Source organism: Camelus bactrianus, chromosome 19 (genome assembly GCF_048773025.1).
Source record: "Camelus bactrianus isolate YW-2024 breed Bactrian camel chromosome 19, ASM4877302v1, whole genome shotgun sequence".
In the NCBI taxonomy this organism is placed as follows: Eukaryota; Metazoa; Chordata; class Mammalia; order Artiodactyla; family Camelidae; genus Camelus; species Camelus bactrianus.
The window spans coordinates 10608662-10626183 of NC_133557.1; the positions used below are offsets into that span (position 1 = coordinate 10608662).

The window sequence follows — 17522 nt, forward strand, 5'->3', positions numbered from 1 at the left end:
GTACCCTTTCTCTGAACTACCTGTTCATACCCCTTTAAATCTATCTTTTTATTTTTAATTATAAAACAATAAAGTCATTGTTATTTTAAACATGATGGATTAAAATTCTTTTTTCATTGAAGTACAGTCAGTTACAATAAACATAGTGGATTGATAACATGTGTTTATTTCCCCTACCTCTCAAATCCTGCTAATAAGACAGTGAGGAATAAAAAAAGTATCAGCCCACAGTGAAAGTAGAACAGGAGGAAGACACAAGCAGTCCAGACACTGCTTTTGGCAAACTTTTGGCAGACAGAGACAGAAGGGGGAGTAGTAACTGACTTAACAGGAGGAAGAAGTTACAACCTAACATCTACAGAGGGGTATACCGATGACTGAAAGGTCAGCCCAGAATCCTTCACAGAAGAAATGGATGCTAAAGTTGAAGAAATCTCCCAGAGAGTAGAACAAAAAAGCTGAAAAGAGGAAAAATAAGAGAAAAACAATGAGAAAATTAGCTCAGTCCGTGAAATACAACTTCTCAAAAAAGTTCAAGACAGAAAGGTTTATTGACCATAAAGAAAAAAAAATTAACAATAGCTACAAAGAAAACTAGTGAAAATGAAAAAAGAAAGAAAGAAAGAAACGAGGAAATTATTGTCCTTAAAAAATACCAGAAGCTGTGGAAAAAATAAAATATAAATACAGCAAAACAGAAGCATAAACACACATAATTTGGTTCAGTAGAAAACAATATTTGTAGTCATTATAGGGTAAACATGATTCATGGACTTAACTATATTGAATAATGCTGTGTAGGAAAGTAGGATGGGTTAATGGGTGAAGGGAAATATGTTAGGACGCAAAGGATGATTCAGAGTTAGGTAAGTTATTGCGAGCTAACTGCTGTAACAAAAAGCCTCCTCTTCTCAATAGCAGAATCCAATAAAAGTTTATTTTCTTGTCCAGTTTGGACAGCTGCCCTCTAAGAGATGTCTCATTGATCCAGATTCCTTCCATTTTGCACCTCAGCCATCTCCTAGGAACTTTAAAGTCCTTGAAAGACCTTCATGTTAGCGGGGAGGGTATAGCGCAGTGGTAGAGTGCAGGCTTAGCATGCATGAGGTCCCAGTTCAATCCCTAGTAACTCCATTAAAAAAATAATTAAATAAATAAACCTAATCCCCCCCCCCACAAAAACTAAAAAATAATGTGTTAAGAACTTCATGTTAAAACAGAGAAAGTATGAACAATTGTATGGGAGGTTTTCATGGGCCAGTCCTGAGAATATTATACATCATATTCAATTGGTCTGAACTACAGAGAAGGCTGGGAAATGTAGTCTAGTTGTGTGTTCAGGAACCAGGAAAAAATGTAGGGGGAGTAATTAGCAGTATCATCCATACTGGCAAAAGTAGGGTGTGGGGTGGGGAAGAGCATCCCAGGTACCTACTATGGATCAAGCATGGTTTTAGGCAGATATAACAGTGAATAAAGGGAGCCTGCTCTCAGGAGCTTCCGCATAGTGAGTATCAGCAGCTATAAGTTCCTGGTGGGAAGGAGGTATGAAACCTGTCCTTCCAGGCCAGTGTGGCTGGAACAGAGCTTTATCGATTTTGTTGAACGTAGAAAGGGCTTTGGATTTGATTTTAAAAGCATCGGGAGTCCATTAAATGGTGTTAAGCAGAATGTGACATGAACTGTTTTATGATTTAAAATGATCACTTTGGCCATCTTGTAGAAAATAGATTGGCAGGTCAGGGCTGGACAAAAGAGTAGCAGAGACTAGATATGGCAGGCAGGCTAGAGATGAGAACTCCGCCTGGCCTGGTGTGGTGGCACTGAAGATGGAGAAAGGCTGATAGACAGGAGAAATATGTGAGAGGTACACTAAGGGACATGTTGACTGATTGGATGGGGGTGGTGAAGGAGAGGAGATAAGAATGATTCCTAACTTTTTGGCTTGAGTGACCAGGTAGACCCTAAATGGAAACTACCTCAGTAGAAGTTTGACATGTCAGACAATGGATGTGAAAGCCTTTAAGAAAGATCAAATGTTGTGACTAAGACAGTGCGTTCCATTTCAGAGGTGGGTAAACTGAGGCACAAGATACTAGCAGGTGGAGTCAGACCATGTCGCGCTCGTCTCCCACCCCTTAAATGGATGAAAGGACCGAAAGGTGTTGGGTTCCTACTAAGCTCCAGTACAGGGCCCGGCCCCGCCCCGCCCCGCCCACCAATCTCTCCATGTCCATCGCTCGTGTCCCAATAAAGTTATTGAAATTGACACTGGTTGCTAAGGAAGTGGGTCGCCGAGCCGGGTTGCTAAGGAAGTGAGCGGCTGCCGTATCTCCCCATCCGGGGCAGCTGGGAATGGCTGAGCCCACGGTTTGCCGCCGCCCCCGCCGCCGCTGCCGCCGCCGCCCGCTTTCTGCTCGGGGTGCAGGTGAGTCAAGGAAGAGCTAGGGCGACCGCCGGGCAGGGCCAATCCTCCCGCCGCCTGGGATCTTCCCGAAGGCCGGCGGCGGCACCGCCGACTGGCTTTGCTGCTCTGGGAGCGATAGCATCCTTTGCCCTGCCTCCCGGGCATCTACCGGCCGTCCGGGCGGCTTCTCACCTCCTGTCCCGGGCGAAGGTGCGGCCCGACCCCCTAGACCCAGCCGTGAGGGTCGGGGTCAGGGACCCAGCTCGGGAAGTAGTCGGGGAAGCGAAAGCCTGGGGTCCGAACCTTGGCGCTGCCCCTTGCTCGCTGTGTGACCTTGGGCAAGTCCCTTCCCCTATTGGCCTCAGTAGACCTGTTTGCTCATTGGGGTCCTAACATTTGCTGCTCAGAGTGGTTAAGATGATGAGATGTGTGTGTTGAAAGTGCCCTAAATGAGGAGAGTTCCACACTAGCGTGGGGGCCAAGAGTCTACCTTGAAGTCTGAGTGTCTGGATTTGAGACCCTGCATCTTCATTAAGTAACTGTATGGCCTTGGGCAAGTGAATCTCTCTGAGCCTTCTTTTCTTTATCTGTAAAATGGTTAACAAATCATTGTGGGAATCTAGTAAGTCGGATATGTCAAGTAGATTGGCACATAATAAGTTCTCAACAAGCTATTATGAGGCATGTGGGGTGGTTTGGGGAAGGCTTCCTGGAAGAGATGACTTTGAGATAGGTAGGTTTTGGATGTATAGTGCACCAGCTCATATGGGTGTTCCTCCTTCTGTTGTCTTCTCCCCATCATCAGTTTTACACCTCCCTTCTGCTCAGAGCAAGGGAGGGAGGTGGTGTGGCCTTCTGCAAGTGGCCCTAGTAGGGGAAACCCCGAGGTCAAGTCCTTGTAGATGGTTGAGGTTATGGTTTTCTTTTCTACTTTTTGACCCTTCCAGAAGAAAAAGAGTATCTTTGTGTCTTCTGAGAAGTGCTTAAACAGTAACAGCTATTTACAAGTGTGGTTGGCCCTTGAACAACACGGGTTTGAACTGCCTGGGTCCACTTATACACGGATTTTTTTCAATGAAGAGATGTACTTCACCTTTATATCTAAGTGGCTTGAGAATCCATGGGTTTTGGTATCCATAGGGCTCCTGGAACCAATCCCCCACAAATACCGAGGGTCGACTGTGTATGATTAAGAAGCACTTTTCAGGTATATTATCTCATTTATTCTTCACATAGACTTTGCCAGGTAGGTGGTGCTGTCATCCCCATTTCGAAGATGAGGCAACTGAGGCTAAGAAAAGTGAATGACTTGCCTAAGAATCTTATGCCTATTAAGTGATGGAGCTGGACATGATTCCAGGTAAATCCTGTATTTTCTCCCCTGATGTCTCTGATTTCTCAGTGGTAACTGTTCCAAAGCCACAGGGTATTCTTTTGTTACTTCTCATTATGGCTGGAGGCTTTTCTTCCACTGGCAAAGAAACAAGATCTTACATAAAGCTTCCTTTAAATAGATACTGTCCAAAGTGTGGACCTCAAAAAAGAGCTGGAATGTTCAAAAGGGGCTTCTCTGTCTCCCAGCCCCCTCCTCTTTAAACTGCGGAGAGTAGGCTAGTAGGCCCTTTCGGTGCTATTGTGCAATTCCGATTGTATGCTAGTGGCCTCAGGCATGAAATCAGTCTGCCTGGGTTCAATTCTTGGCTCTGCCACTTCCAAGCTGCGTGCCACTGAGCAGTTTACTTTACCTGTTTGTGCTACAGTTTTGTCATCTGTAAAAGGGGGACAATAATAGTATCCACCATGTATGGCTGTTTTGTAAGGATTCATTTGAGCCTAATACATGTAAAGTGCCTGGCGTGTTTGGTAAACATGAGCTAGTGTTATTGGGGTTTCACATAGCACCTGTATTATACCTTACATTCTGTTTATGGTTGGTGAATGAATAAAGTATGTGCTGGTGATACCAGGTCTGTCAACCTCGCAGGGCCACTGCATGCATGAAACAGTAACTGTCATGGTGTTATGCAGATGTCAGTCTTAGGGGAGTGAGTTGCAAAGAAAGATGAAAGCTTGTGGTAGGATGCTGGGTTGGTCGCCCAACTCCCAGTTCAGTAAATGTTTACTGACCCCCTTTATGCCAAGCACAGTGGAGCATGTGGAGATCAGCCCCAGCTCCATATTCTTCAAGGAGCTCAGAGCTTAATTTGCATATTACTAGCATTTGAAGTGAATTTGACTTCCTTAAAGGAATTTATAGCTTGTGCTTGCCCCTCCTCAGAGTAAAGCCTCGGATTCGCATGTCTTCTTTTGTGTCCCTAGGCTTCTATTGGGTGCCTAGGCTAGAAGCCTGGGCTTCCTCTCTAAGCCCTTTCATCCCCTGATTTATGAGTCCTTGAGAAAGAGCTTCTCTTGTGCTGGTTAATAATACAGTGCTCTCTTTATGGTGCCTAATGGTTTACAAAAATGCTTAAATGTGCCTTGACTCATTTGGTCTGTCAGTAACCCTGCTAGGAAGGAAAGGTGCATATTGAGAGTCCCATTTTACAGGCCAGGGACCCGAGGTAAGAGGTGCCATGCTGCTAGTAAGTGGCCCATGTTGGCATCCATGTCTTCCAACTCCAAGTTCAGTGCTCTCGCCCCTACTGCCTCAGTTTCATTCATTCAGCATTTGCTGACCACTTAGTATGTGTCAGGCCCAGTTCTGGCCCAGGGATGAGATGGTGGAGGGGTACATAAGGGCCTTGCTCTCACACAGCTTATGTTCTCGTGGCAGCAACAGCAAAATAAACAAGCACATGGACAGATCATTTAGAAGGAAATAAGTGCTGTGAAAACAATCAGACGGGGATGTCATGGAGAGGAACTTCTCCAGGGGATTGGGGGTGCTGCTACTTTATTTGGGTGGTCAGGGAAGGCCTCGCTGAGGCTGTCACATTTGTGCTGAGGTTTGCTGCCAGGAGTGGTTTCAAGGAGCCAACCGCTTGAAAATGTGGCAGAAGGAGCAGCAAGAGGAACGGCTGTGAGGCGACAATGGGCTTGGTCAGTTCTGGGAACTGGAAGAGGGCTCAGGGAGGCAGGTGGGCTGGGGCTGGGGCGGGGAGAATGGGGAGGTGGGCCAGTGGGGGCTGCAGGGGAGGCCTTGGGTCATACAGGACCTGGGATAAGTAGTTGGGATTTTATTCTAAAAGCAATGGGAAGGCATTGAAGGCTTTAAGATGGGGGGGCAGGGGTGACATGATCTATTTTTTGTTTTTTTTTTAAAATCACTTTGGCCCCTATGTGGCCAGTGCATTTTGAGGCGTGTGAGAATGGCAGCCAGGAGAGGAGTTAGAAGGCTAGGTGACGGGTGAGGGTGGCTCTCCAGGCTGGTGACAGTGGAGGCAGCACAAGAGGATGGATTAGGGGTTATGGTGGAGGTGGAGCCGGCAGGATCGGGGTTGAGAGGAAGAGCCAGAATCAGAGAGGACTCCTGGGTTTTTGGCCTCAGCAATTAGGTCGATGGTGGTGGTGCCATCTGCCTCTAAAATGATGAGAGAACGTTTGGTAAGGTGCCCTGTGAGGAAGAACTAGCTGCGGTTCCCTCTGAACCCTTTGAGGAGAGGCACAAGGTGTAAACGTCATACCTTATGGTCCCTGGGGAGGAGATCCCAGCTTGTGCTGCAGGAGGTCAGCCAGGTGCATCTCCTTTAAGCCTCCACCTTGGACACCCATAAGCCTGGCTTTTCTTGAAGTCTGACTCTTTGCCAGCTTGTAGACTGGCAGGTGTGGGCTTTGCTGGAGCAGTGCCCATCTGCCTCATGCTGTTGGTGTTGTTCTCCTGACTTGAGATCTTGGCTGCTGAAGGCTGGAAGGAGGCTGGCCAGCTCTGGGAGAGAGAATGGAGTCACTTGTGAAGCTTAGTGCCTCAGATGGCCACCTTGTCCCTGCCAAAGTGTTTCTTACTTGGCCATCAAATGACATTTCTAAAGTTTCAGAGCTGTTGATTTGGGAATCCCTTGAGATGCTGTTGTGTTCTGCTCAAATTCCTAGAGAATCCTTGAATGGAGGATCTCTTCAGAGTGAGGGAAGTCAAGCCTTCATCTCATATATGCTAATAATTGCACCTGTAAATTTAGACTTCGCAATGCTGAAAATTCAACATTGTGAATAGTAAGGCTAATAATCCTACCACCTCCACTTGCCTAGCTTTGTTTGCAGGTGAGAATGTTCTTTCCTGTGCATCCTCACTGACTGATGTTCAGTCAGGTAAGATCATGCGGAGTATGTATTACCCCTGGTTTACAGGTGAAGCATTGAGCTACAGATAGGTCATTCATTTTTGTGAATAGTATTAAGCACCTGGTAAGTGTTGGGCTAGGTAGATCCTTGTTGCTCAAAGTGTGTTTTGTATGACAGAGGCACCCATGTGCCCTGTGAGCTTGTTAGAAATGCAGAATCTAAATCTAGATATAATAAACCAGTTTGCATTTTATCAAGACTCCTGGGTGTTTCCTGTGTACATTAAAGCTTGAGATGTACTCATTTGGTAACAAGCAGCAAAACCAGGACTTGTCAAAGATAATGATAATTAAAGTACAGGCTTACCTCGTTTTATCGCGCTTCACAGATACTGCATTTTTGACAATTTGAAGGTTTGTGGCAACTCTGTGTTGTTAGATGATGGTTAACTTTTTTTTAGCAATGAAGTATTTTTTAATTAAGGTATAGATATTGTTTCTTTAGACAGCATAATCTTGCACACTTAATAGAATACAGTAAAGTGGAAACATTACTTTATATGCCCTGGGAATCCAAAAAATTCATGTGACTTGCTTCATTGCAAGTTGTGCTTTATTGTGGTGGTCTCGAACTAAAGCTGCAGTATCTCCAAAGTCTGTCTGTAATGGGACCTGCTAACGTTTATTGAACCAAACACTGTTCTCAGCGCTTTACACATGTTGTCTCATTTAATCCTCACAGCACCCCTCCCTGTCACATGAGTACTGTTATGAATCCTACTTCCTCAAAGAGCAAAGTTGAGGCACAGACAAGTCAAATAACTTCCCCAGGTCTGGGGACTCCAAGTCCATTGCTCTTCCTACCACTCTCTTGGTCACGTGTTTTTCAGGCGGGCAGTACATCCCTGATGTCTTGACAAAGGCCTTTCCTTCTTTTCTGTACCTGGGTAACTAACTTTAAATGCTGATGAAAAAAGTGACTTCATGGAATGTTTGAAGGAGTCAGGGGAAGACCCTTGAGGTATTTCATCATAACTCCGGGTGTCAGTTACTTGGCTGAGAGGCAGTGCACAGATACCAAGTTTGTGAGATAGGCTGCCTCTCACCCTTCTTTGCTGTAAGTTAGGGCTAACACATCTGAAGCAGGTAGGAGCTCCAAGCTTGTATTCTGAGTCATTCAGCCCTGAGCTGTTTCTTCATGCTGGTGATAGTGTCTCCTCCGGTGAGGAGAGGGTGGCTAAAGCCCTGAGCCACCTGCTGACTCATTGCAAAAGTTTCAGTTTTGTAGTGCCTCAGTCTCCCCTGCCTGCCGGGTGGGCTCATTATTTTCCTTACAGTATCTCCTTATCTCCAAAGAGTCTGAGAAAGATTTCTCGGTCAAGGCCTATGCTGTCCCAGGAAATTCTGATGTGAAAAGGCAGTGGGATCTGGGTGGAGGCATGAATTCCAAGAACAATTCTGCCACTTCCTGTGTGACCTGCCGCAAGTAACTCGGCCTCTCTGGCCCTCAGTGTCTATATAGGCAAAATAAGGACATGGGATAGTCTTCCAAGGCTCTTCCAGCCCTGCCTGAAAGACTGAGCTTTGAGTTGGGTAAATTTTTCTCTGCCTTGGTGACTTCATACTGGGCTTTCTCCCAGACCTTCTGGGGTGGGGCTTTTAGAGCATATTTCTTGGCAGTCGGAGATCATTACAATCAGCTCATTTTATCAGCATCACACATCTGCACTGCAGCTTGGGATGTTCTTGTTTAAGGCTTAGTTGATCCTGGTGACACAACATGCCTCCTCACTTTGTCACACTGATCGCAGATGCCGAGCTCCTCACACACAGGCAGGTCTATCTTTAGTATGCTGACTTATTTAAATCATAGTTTGCATTAGAGAGGACCAGTGATAATTGCGGTGGGTGTGGTTTTATTTTTACAGTTTTTGGCAAGATGTTTGCAGCACTTGCATTTTGTCATATTTGAACATAGTGTGTAAATGGAAGTGGGTCCAAGTGAAATAGAGATGTAATAGATTCCTGGGAGTTGAAACTTGACTTACTGTTACCCATTGTGGGGTCTGTAACATCACTTACAGCAGTGGTTTTAGGAAAGCTTGCTTTGGAGCTTTTGTGTGTGAAATAAACAGAAACTAAGTCTCACAGCCCCACCTCCAGCAGCTTAATGGAGTGCAGTCATCATTACTTCATAACACATTTCAATAACCTAAGCAAAAAAAAATCTAGCTAGTAAACCATAAAAGATTCCATCCAGGTAAGATAAATGTCAACTGAAGTTACTTAAGATAACCACAGAAGATAGTTCTTGGTGGAAATAGTTACCGGTTTTGCAAGATCTACAATAGCAAGTCAGATTCTAGTCTAAGAAATATATAGTGTTTTTCCTTCCTTATTTCTTCAATTGCCAGCATTTTTTAATAGAATTTTTTTCCTGATTATAAAAATAATAAATTTTCCATTGAGGAAAAATGAGGAAAATCCTAAAAAAGATTAAATAAGATTTACTACCCAGAAATAACTCTGTTAACATCTTATTGTCCACAGGTATATTCCTAAATATATTTTATCTCATGGATGTGCATTTCTTACCCATCTTCCCTATCACTGTCGTTTAGGCTGGCTTCAATATTTAAATGCTATAAATGGTGCTACCCAGAACGTCTTGAAGATTATCTTTGTGTAAACTTTTGTCTACATTTCTGATGATTTCTTTAAACTAAATCTTTTCATTGTTAAAAATTTTAAATGATAAAGGCAGCCTCCTTGTTTTTAACAAGGTGGTGTCTAAATAGAGTTAAAAGGCAGACATTCTTACACTTTGATGGGGAGGGATTACCTGTCAAAATGGTATTCTAAGTCAGTTTCAGCTTTCTTGTCCACTTGGAGATATATTTTGAGTGCATCTGTCTAAAAATGTATCTCCCATTTTGCATTTGGAAATGTTCACTTAACATCTCATAATCATTTTTCCATGTTTCCAGGTTTAGTAATTATGAACTAGTAAACTTTCCCCAGCATTGGGCACTGAAGTTGTTTCTGGCTTTTTATAGTCACATATAGTGCTGTAGAGAACATCTTTGCTTTCCTTTCAGCCTCGTAAGAGAACAATTCTAAACCAATAGTTTGGAGAAGGTTAGGACTTTAAAAACTTCTAAAGGAGAAGCGTACGTTTTCCTTCTTAAAATTTGATTAGGATCTTCTAAAAGTATCTTTAAAAAAGCTTTATTGAGATATAATTCACAAACCATTAAGTATCTTTTAATAGTATTTGTCAGCCTCCTTTTCTGCTTCTCCTTCATCTGTTTTTCTTTTTGATACAGAATTCCCTGTGAGTAGGACCCAGAACATGAGCCTTAAGCATTGAAACCCTTCATTCTCTGAACAGACTCTTGGCTGGTGACGTTAACCAGAAGTACTGTACGTACATTACCAGTTTCGTGCACTGTATGAGCTGTGGGAGTGAGCATATCATTCTGGAATTGGACACTGGACCATGACAGTTCTGGTGGGCTTTTGGAGAAGGATTTTAAAAATGTATTTAACCCATCATATTACTACAACAAATGCTGTGGTTTATAGGAAATTCTGCTTGATCAGCTTTGGGAACTGTTTACCATAAAGGTAGCATATGTAGGTAGCTTCTTCAACATTAATGTACACCTGCATCACCAGGGATCTTGATAAAATGGGACTCTGATTTGGGGGATCTAGATGGGGTTAGATTCTCGGGCTAAACCAGGTGGAACAGGAGAAGATTGTAGGGGACACTCAAACACAGATTCTAAGATATGTTGAATAACATGGTGAGAGTTACTCCCTTTGAAACCTTTTTGGTTCTTCCATGTCAAGGAGAGTGGTTCTAGTCTTTCCTAACACTTGCTAAGCTTGCTCTCTAAGCAAGAGAGATGGGGCCTCAGGCCTTAGGTAAGCTACAGTATCTAGTTCCAATTTAGTAATATTGTTATGTATCCTTTTATTTATTTTCTCAGTTACTTGCTGTTTACAACAAGTGATACTGGTTTTCCATTCATAGTGATATAAAAGTTTCTTTTAAAGATAACTTTGTGTTAAAGTAGATTTAAAGCAAACTCTTAACTAAGTAACAGTAGAGGTGGTGTATAGAGAGGGCAAAAACTGTGAAGAGACGATCAGATGACTGACATTTCAGACTTGTTGGTGTGGGAAAAAAGACCATGAACTTTGGAGCCAGGTAGACCTGGTTTCTGCTTACTTTGCCACTGATTAACTCAGTGAGCCATGTCGCTTCTCTCTCCAAGTCTCAGGTTTTTTCTCCTGTAAATTGTGTCAGGGCAGAAGCAGCTCCTGGGGCCGGCACTGTAACCTGCCCTTCTCTAATACCCACAGCCCCAAGTAGCTGGGTATTTGTGGAAGTCAGAGGAAGATATAGGCTTAGCGGGGTGAAGGAACTTGCATGGAGTCCCAGAGCTGAGAATGGTGGCACTGCGTTTCCACCTCGCTCTTTTAAATACAGACTTGCTGTGGCTCTCTACCCAGCTGCATAGCAGCCTGATTACAAAGAGAAGCCATTGAGCACACCCACGATCACCACAGCATTATTCACAATAGCCGAGAGGTGGAAGTAGGCCAGAGGTCCATTGACAGATCAGTATATGAAGAAAATGTGGTACGTACGTACCATGGGGTGTTGTTTAACCTTATAAAAGAAGGAGATTTGGTCACATGCTACAACATGGATGAACCTTGAGGTAGAATGGTGGTTTCCAGGGGCTAGGGTGACATGGAAATGGGGAATTGCTGTCTGATAGATTGAGTTTCAGTTTGGCAAGATGAAAAAGTCCTAGAGGTATGTTACACAACAGTGTGAATGTAATTAACATTACTGAGCTGTGCACTTAAAGATGGGTTAGAGGGTACATTTTATATTATGTGGGGATTTTTTTTAACCACAATTAAATTTTTCTTAAAAGTTAAAAACAAATAAGAAAAGCCATTAGTCAGAGAGCAAAAAAAATTTTTTTTTCCATTTTGGAAACTCTCAAGCATGCATGAAAAAGAATCATATCCTGAACTGTGAACCCATTACCCAGCTCCAGCAGTTATCAGCGCAGGGCAGTCTGTTTCACCTATAATCTCCGATCCACCACACCCCACCCCACCTCACTCCTGATTATTTTGGTCCCAGATAGCATATAACTTTATCTGAAAAGACTTTTGTGTGTATCTCTAAGAGTAAGAACCTTCTTAAAAAAAATAACCATTTTCACACTAAAAAAAATAATAATTCCTTAACATCATCCAATGTCCAAAGTTCACATTTCCTTGATTGTCTCATACACTTTTAACAGTTGATTTATGTGAATCAAGATCCACAGAAGGGCCCCAATCAAGGGCCAAATGTTGACTTGGTTGATTAAGTCTCTTACATTAGAGTGTACATTTTTAGCAGAGGAACAGTTTCATTTCTTTCCTGGATCAGTACATGGAACGAGAAGTTCCTGGCAGGAGGGCTCTTCCAGCTTCATAGCTTAGTGGTGGTTCTGAGCACGAGCCCTGCGTGCCGGGGTTGTGTGGGCAGTGGGTACAGTGTTGGTGGGAGGATAAATGGTAGCGCCTGGGGAGTGGGTACAATGGTGCCCTCTGTCAAAAAGGAACACACGTAGTGTTTACACCTCTAGGAGTAACTCCTACTTATAACCCCCATGTGTAGCTAAACGTATATGTTCAGGATGTTCACTGCAGCATTGTTTGCTATCAGAGAATCCCTCAGCAGGGGACTAATCAAATACACTATAAGACAACTCTACCATGGCACCTAGGCAGCTACTTAAAAGGTGGGGACAGGGTCGGGGCGGGAGGCAGGTTGTCTCCAAGATCTATAAAGTAAGATGGGAGAATGGTGGTACTATACTTACATTTGAGTTTAAAAAAAAAAAAAGTGGGGAAGCAATATAGATACATTAATGCTTGCATATGCTTTGACTATCTCCCCAGGGGTAAGGGGGAGATTTACTTGTGCACTGTACACTCACATGTGCAAATTGAATTGTTGTAATCTATGCCTATATTGATACACATATGTATGTATGCATGTGTGTGTGTTTTTAAATAAATTTAAATTAGGATTTTTAAATAAAACAAGCCTGGTTTTGAATCCTGACTGTTCCATTTAATTGCTGTGTGACCTTGAGCCAATTAGTGTCTCTGAACCTCCCATCCTTATTTTTAAAATAGGGCTAATACCTATTCCCCGTAAGGTGGTTTTGAGGATTAGAAGGGGAATACATATTAAGCTCTTAATATATTGTGAGTTGTGACTATTGAATACAACAGAACCCCAGATCCACATTGATTCTGAACTATTGTCCCCTAGACTTGAATATATGTGTTTTATGAGTGTATTTCTTGAATGTTTCACAGAATAGAATTTCTTTGCCTCTTTTTCCTGCTAGATAAATGCTTTCTTTGTTTGCCTGTTGGGGTCATCAAATGACAAGGAGTGCATGGCGCCAATTGCAGTTCAGGGCAGGCTTTTTTATTGTTCATGTTTCCTGTCTGTGACCTTTCTGGGTTTCTTTCCAGATAAGTAGCCTGTCTTCCTAAGACACCTAAGCTGAAACCAAGGTGCTAGAACTTTTTTCCCAAAGAAAGAATAGCTTTATTGCCATTCTCCTGCTTGATTATAAGAAACAAAATACATGCACCTATCAAGAAGGCCAAAGAAAGCAGAAACAATCACCCGCAAGCTCACCCCTAGAGATCAGTATTGCTTGCCTTTCTTGAGTGTTTATTACGCATCTTGCACCAGGCTAAGCATTTAACATTTATTAGCTTACTTAATCCTTAGAAAGTTCTTTATGGTGAGTTTTGTTATTAATCCCATTTTATAGAAGAAACTGTGACTTAATGTAACCTTCTCAAGATTTTGTAGCTTAGTGGCAGAGCAGAAATTCAAATCCTGACCCTGAATACTAAAATTTTTGCTTTTAACCATGACTTTACAGTGTCTCCCTCACATCTTTCTCTGCATATTTGCATGTACACTTATATACATAAATTGCATCACAGTAACTCTTCTGTTTGATAGCCTGCTTTTTTTTTTAACTGTAAAATGTCATGAACATCTTCCCATATGTAAATACCTAGAGGTTTATTGTCACTCTTAATGACTGCATAATTTCCCACTGTAGAGATGTGTCATGATCTAACCAATCCCTTATCGGTGAGTATTTAAGTGGTTAGAGATGGTGCGAGATAAACAAACATACACATACGTCTTGCACGTGTATTCAGTTATTCAGTGATGAATGACCTTAAAATAACTCCAACAAATGAAGTTGCTGTTTCAAGGGAATATTACATTTGGAGTGTTGCACTTCAGTGTTTTGATACTGATTGCTCCACTGCCCTCAAATAATTTGTGCTAGGTTGAGATGGTTTGGCTCTTTTATGTACTGCAAGGGACAGTTTGAAAGTGTTTATAGACAGCTCACACAACTGTTTGGCTTACAAAAAAAAGGATGATCTTATGTTTATCAACAGTGCCTGTAATAACAGAATGTATTTTATGAGCCTGTTATTTTGCCATTTTTGCTCTAAATGCCTTTTATGGCTGAGGCTACGTGACATGCTGTACTTACATGAGAAAGGTAAAGATTCTATTGCTAAAGACGTCATCGAAACCCTTTTTTGAAGCTTCACCATGAAGTTGAGAAAGCAGTTTTACTCTCAGGGCCCTTTGTTCATCAGTTGAAACACTTTATTACATTATACTCTTGATGGTCAGTAAAGATGCATGGATGAAAAGAGGAAAATGAGTTTTAATGTCTGGATATTGTTTAGTTAATTTCACAGTATTTTTCCATCTCTTTCCTCCCTTAGTTTTATTTTTCTGACTAGGTAATATATTTACATGATTCAAAACTCAAGAGGTATAAAAGGATGTACAATGAAAAGCCTCCCTTATAGTCTTGGCCCTTAGCCACCCAGCTCTTTTCCCTACAGGCATCCAGTGTGCTTATCTGGCCCTCGTGTCTCCCTCCAGATGTATTTTATATATGTATGAGCAAATGTAGAACTATTCCCTTGTCAACACAAATTCCATGTCCTTTTAAAAGTTCTGCAGACACTGATGTTTTTCAAGTGGCGATGTATAATCTTGTTATGAAAATTTTGCAATTCCCATTTTGATAACTGGCCATCATGGGAACCAGAGACCCAGAATTGTTGGACTTGCTCTTTCAGTATGGTTCAGAGATTGCAAACTAGCAGTCCTGATACTTCAAAACAAGTAGCAACAGTTGTGAAAGAGAGCAGTGTTGATGGTGATGAGGTGGATACAGAGTAGAAACAGCCGCTTCCCCCGAGAGAAACCTGCACAGGGAGTTGGTTTGGGCCGGTTAATAGGGAGTTGTTTTTATCTTCTGGCCTGAGTGTTGTAGTGCTCTTCTGATGGCCCACGTGATCGATGGCTTGGGGTGCCTTTCAGACACTCAGATTCCTTGAACTCCAGGCCAGGCAGTTGGCAGGTGGTTGCTTGGTCTGATCTTAGAGAACATTGCATTGATTAAAGATACATTAGTATGCACTCTGTGTGCCCGCAGACTGCTCCTCCTTGCAGGACTGTTTCTTGTGAATTGCCAGACCTTTATTTTTTCCCATTTGAAGATACCAGATGCTTATTAAAGAAAATTTGGAAAATACAGAAATGTTGAAGGAGCTGGAAAAATTACCTGTATGTAGCCCCACCACCCAAAGTAGACCACTACTGACATGTTGATGTGTGTCTTACTTTTATAGAGTTGTGATTGCATGCATTCAGTTTTGTAAACTGCTTTTTCATTTATGGTAAGCATTTTCTGTGTCATTACAGAGCCTTGGTAAATGTCATTTAAAAAGGTGGACTAGCATGGCAGGCCTTTCTTAATCAGATCATGTATACACGAATTTCGTCATAGACAGAGATGCTTACAGGAGCCAGGCAGAAAGTATAAATGAGCAAAGAATGCTGGGAGTGAGCAGTAGGGAGTGGGGGTCGGAGGAAGACTGGGGCGGCAGGCCCATCAGAGAGGCAGCTGTTAATTCAGTTCCCATTGCTGCCACCTGGGGCCTGGGCCAGGGGTTGTCAGATAGTCCCATTCTCCCAGAGAAGCAGAAAATCTGTTTTGTTGTTGTTGTTGTTGTTTTTAACATGAACTTGCTTGGGGTTTTCTTTTCTTTTTTCTTTTCTTTTTGAGAAATTTTAAACGTTCAGAGAATAATGTAGGAAACAGCCAGAATTGGCAGTCGTTAACAGTTCTCTTATTTGCTTCAAACTTCATTCATCGTTTTTGTTTCTTAAGAGAAATGATACAATATTACAGATAAAATTGAAAAATTCTCCCTATTTCTAGTCCCATTTTCTACGTTTCACCCTTCCCAATTTGGGCAGCCACTTTCATAAATTGCTGTATATCCTTCCATCCCATTTTTATATTCTTATGTATACATAAATGCAAATCCACAAGCACCATATTGTTTTCTAAGTTTTTAATCATAATCATCACTCTGCAGGTTGCTTTTTCATTCAACCTGCTTACTTATCCATGTAAATATATATGACTCTAATTGAGGGTTTGCACACTTTTTCTGTGAAAGATCAGGTAGTAAATATTTTAGGTTTTTTGGGCCTTACTGTCTCTGCTGCAGCTACTCAGCTCTGCTATTTGATAGCTAATGTGAGCTGTCATTTGCTGACCCCTGCTCTAATTCATTCTTTTCAACTACTGAATAGTATATTGTCTATAATATGAACATACCATATTTTATTTTTCAGTTCCTCTATAAATGAATGGCAGGCTATTTCCAGTTTTCTACCATTTTAACCATTCTGCAGGCGGCGTCCTTGCCCGTGTTTCCTTGTGTGCATGTGCAGAGGTTTTTCACTGGGACATGTGCATATACAGAGGTGGAATTGCTGAGGGTTTTGTTTTGTTTTTTTGTTTTGTTTTTTTAAACAATAGTTGGGCCAAATAAAATGCTTCAGGTGGAATATGACCAGTTTGTGACCTCTGCCCTAGAATCTCTATGCAAAGCAATACTTACTAAGAATCCAATCCATACCTAGTTCTAGAATTTGAGGTGGACTCCATGTTAGCTAGCAAAGGTGAGAGAGGAGTGAATCCAAGCATGAAAGATTCTAGAAGAGTGTGGCTGCCATGAGAAACATGCTGCTGATTTCCTCAGTGGACAGGAGAGATGAAGCTGGGAAAAAACTCAGTTTTTCACAGGTAGTAGCCATTCCAGCAGTGGTTGTTAACATCGGAATGACAGGTTCCGGCAGAAAAGGTATTCAGGATGAAGGTGATGAGCTGCTGACCTGTGGTTCCTTCTTTCCTGGCAGTGCTCTGAGTTCCTTTAAAGATTTATCACTGTAATTAGACCGACCAGAAGAAGGAGGAGGAAGGTAATAAAGTAAAGAAAGAGTATCAGGGCATCCTTCCAAGAAAACCCACTCCTTTGAGGAGGACCCACAGCAAGATTTTAAGCCCTGGTGGCAGGAAATTAAATTAGTTCATCTTCCTGAAATAATATGTCAATAATACATGACTAGTTCAGTCGAGCTTGGTAAGTTCAGAAAAGAGATGGTATTCTGTGTTCCGAGTCAAGGAGATTTAATTAAGGGGACACAGGCTTTGGAAATTACTTCTTTTTGTGTACATATATATATTTCTTTTTTTTGGATTATTTTATTTTTATAGAGGTTCTGGGGATTGAACCCAGGACCTTGTGCATGCTAAACACACACTCTACCACTGAGTTATACCCCCACCCTCCAGGAATTCCTTCTTTTAAAAAGATTTTTAAGATTATTGTAGGTCATTATCATTCCTTTTTGTTATTTTAGGGAACTCAAAAATATACGGGGCTATAAC

General features: G+C 42.2%; 1 protein-coding gene across 2 annotated transcripts in view; it reads left to right on the forward strand.

The window, feature by feature from the left end:
• Window positions 1-2285: 2285 nt before the first annotated feature.
• Window positions 2286-17522, forward strand: part of KIF3B (kinesin family member 3B) — a 44283-nt gene continuing 29046 nt past the window's right edge. Inside the window, exons 1-2 of one of the 2 annotated variants that reach the window (XM_045521051.2) lie at window positions 2308-2428; window positions 3644-3767. The gene's annotated coding sequence lies outside the window, so the exon portion shown is untranslated. Of the gene's footprint in view, window positions 2429-3643; window positions 3768-17522 lie in introns of both variants that reach the window. The other variant, XM_010960876.3, reaches the window with a different exon arrangement.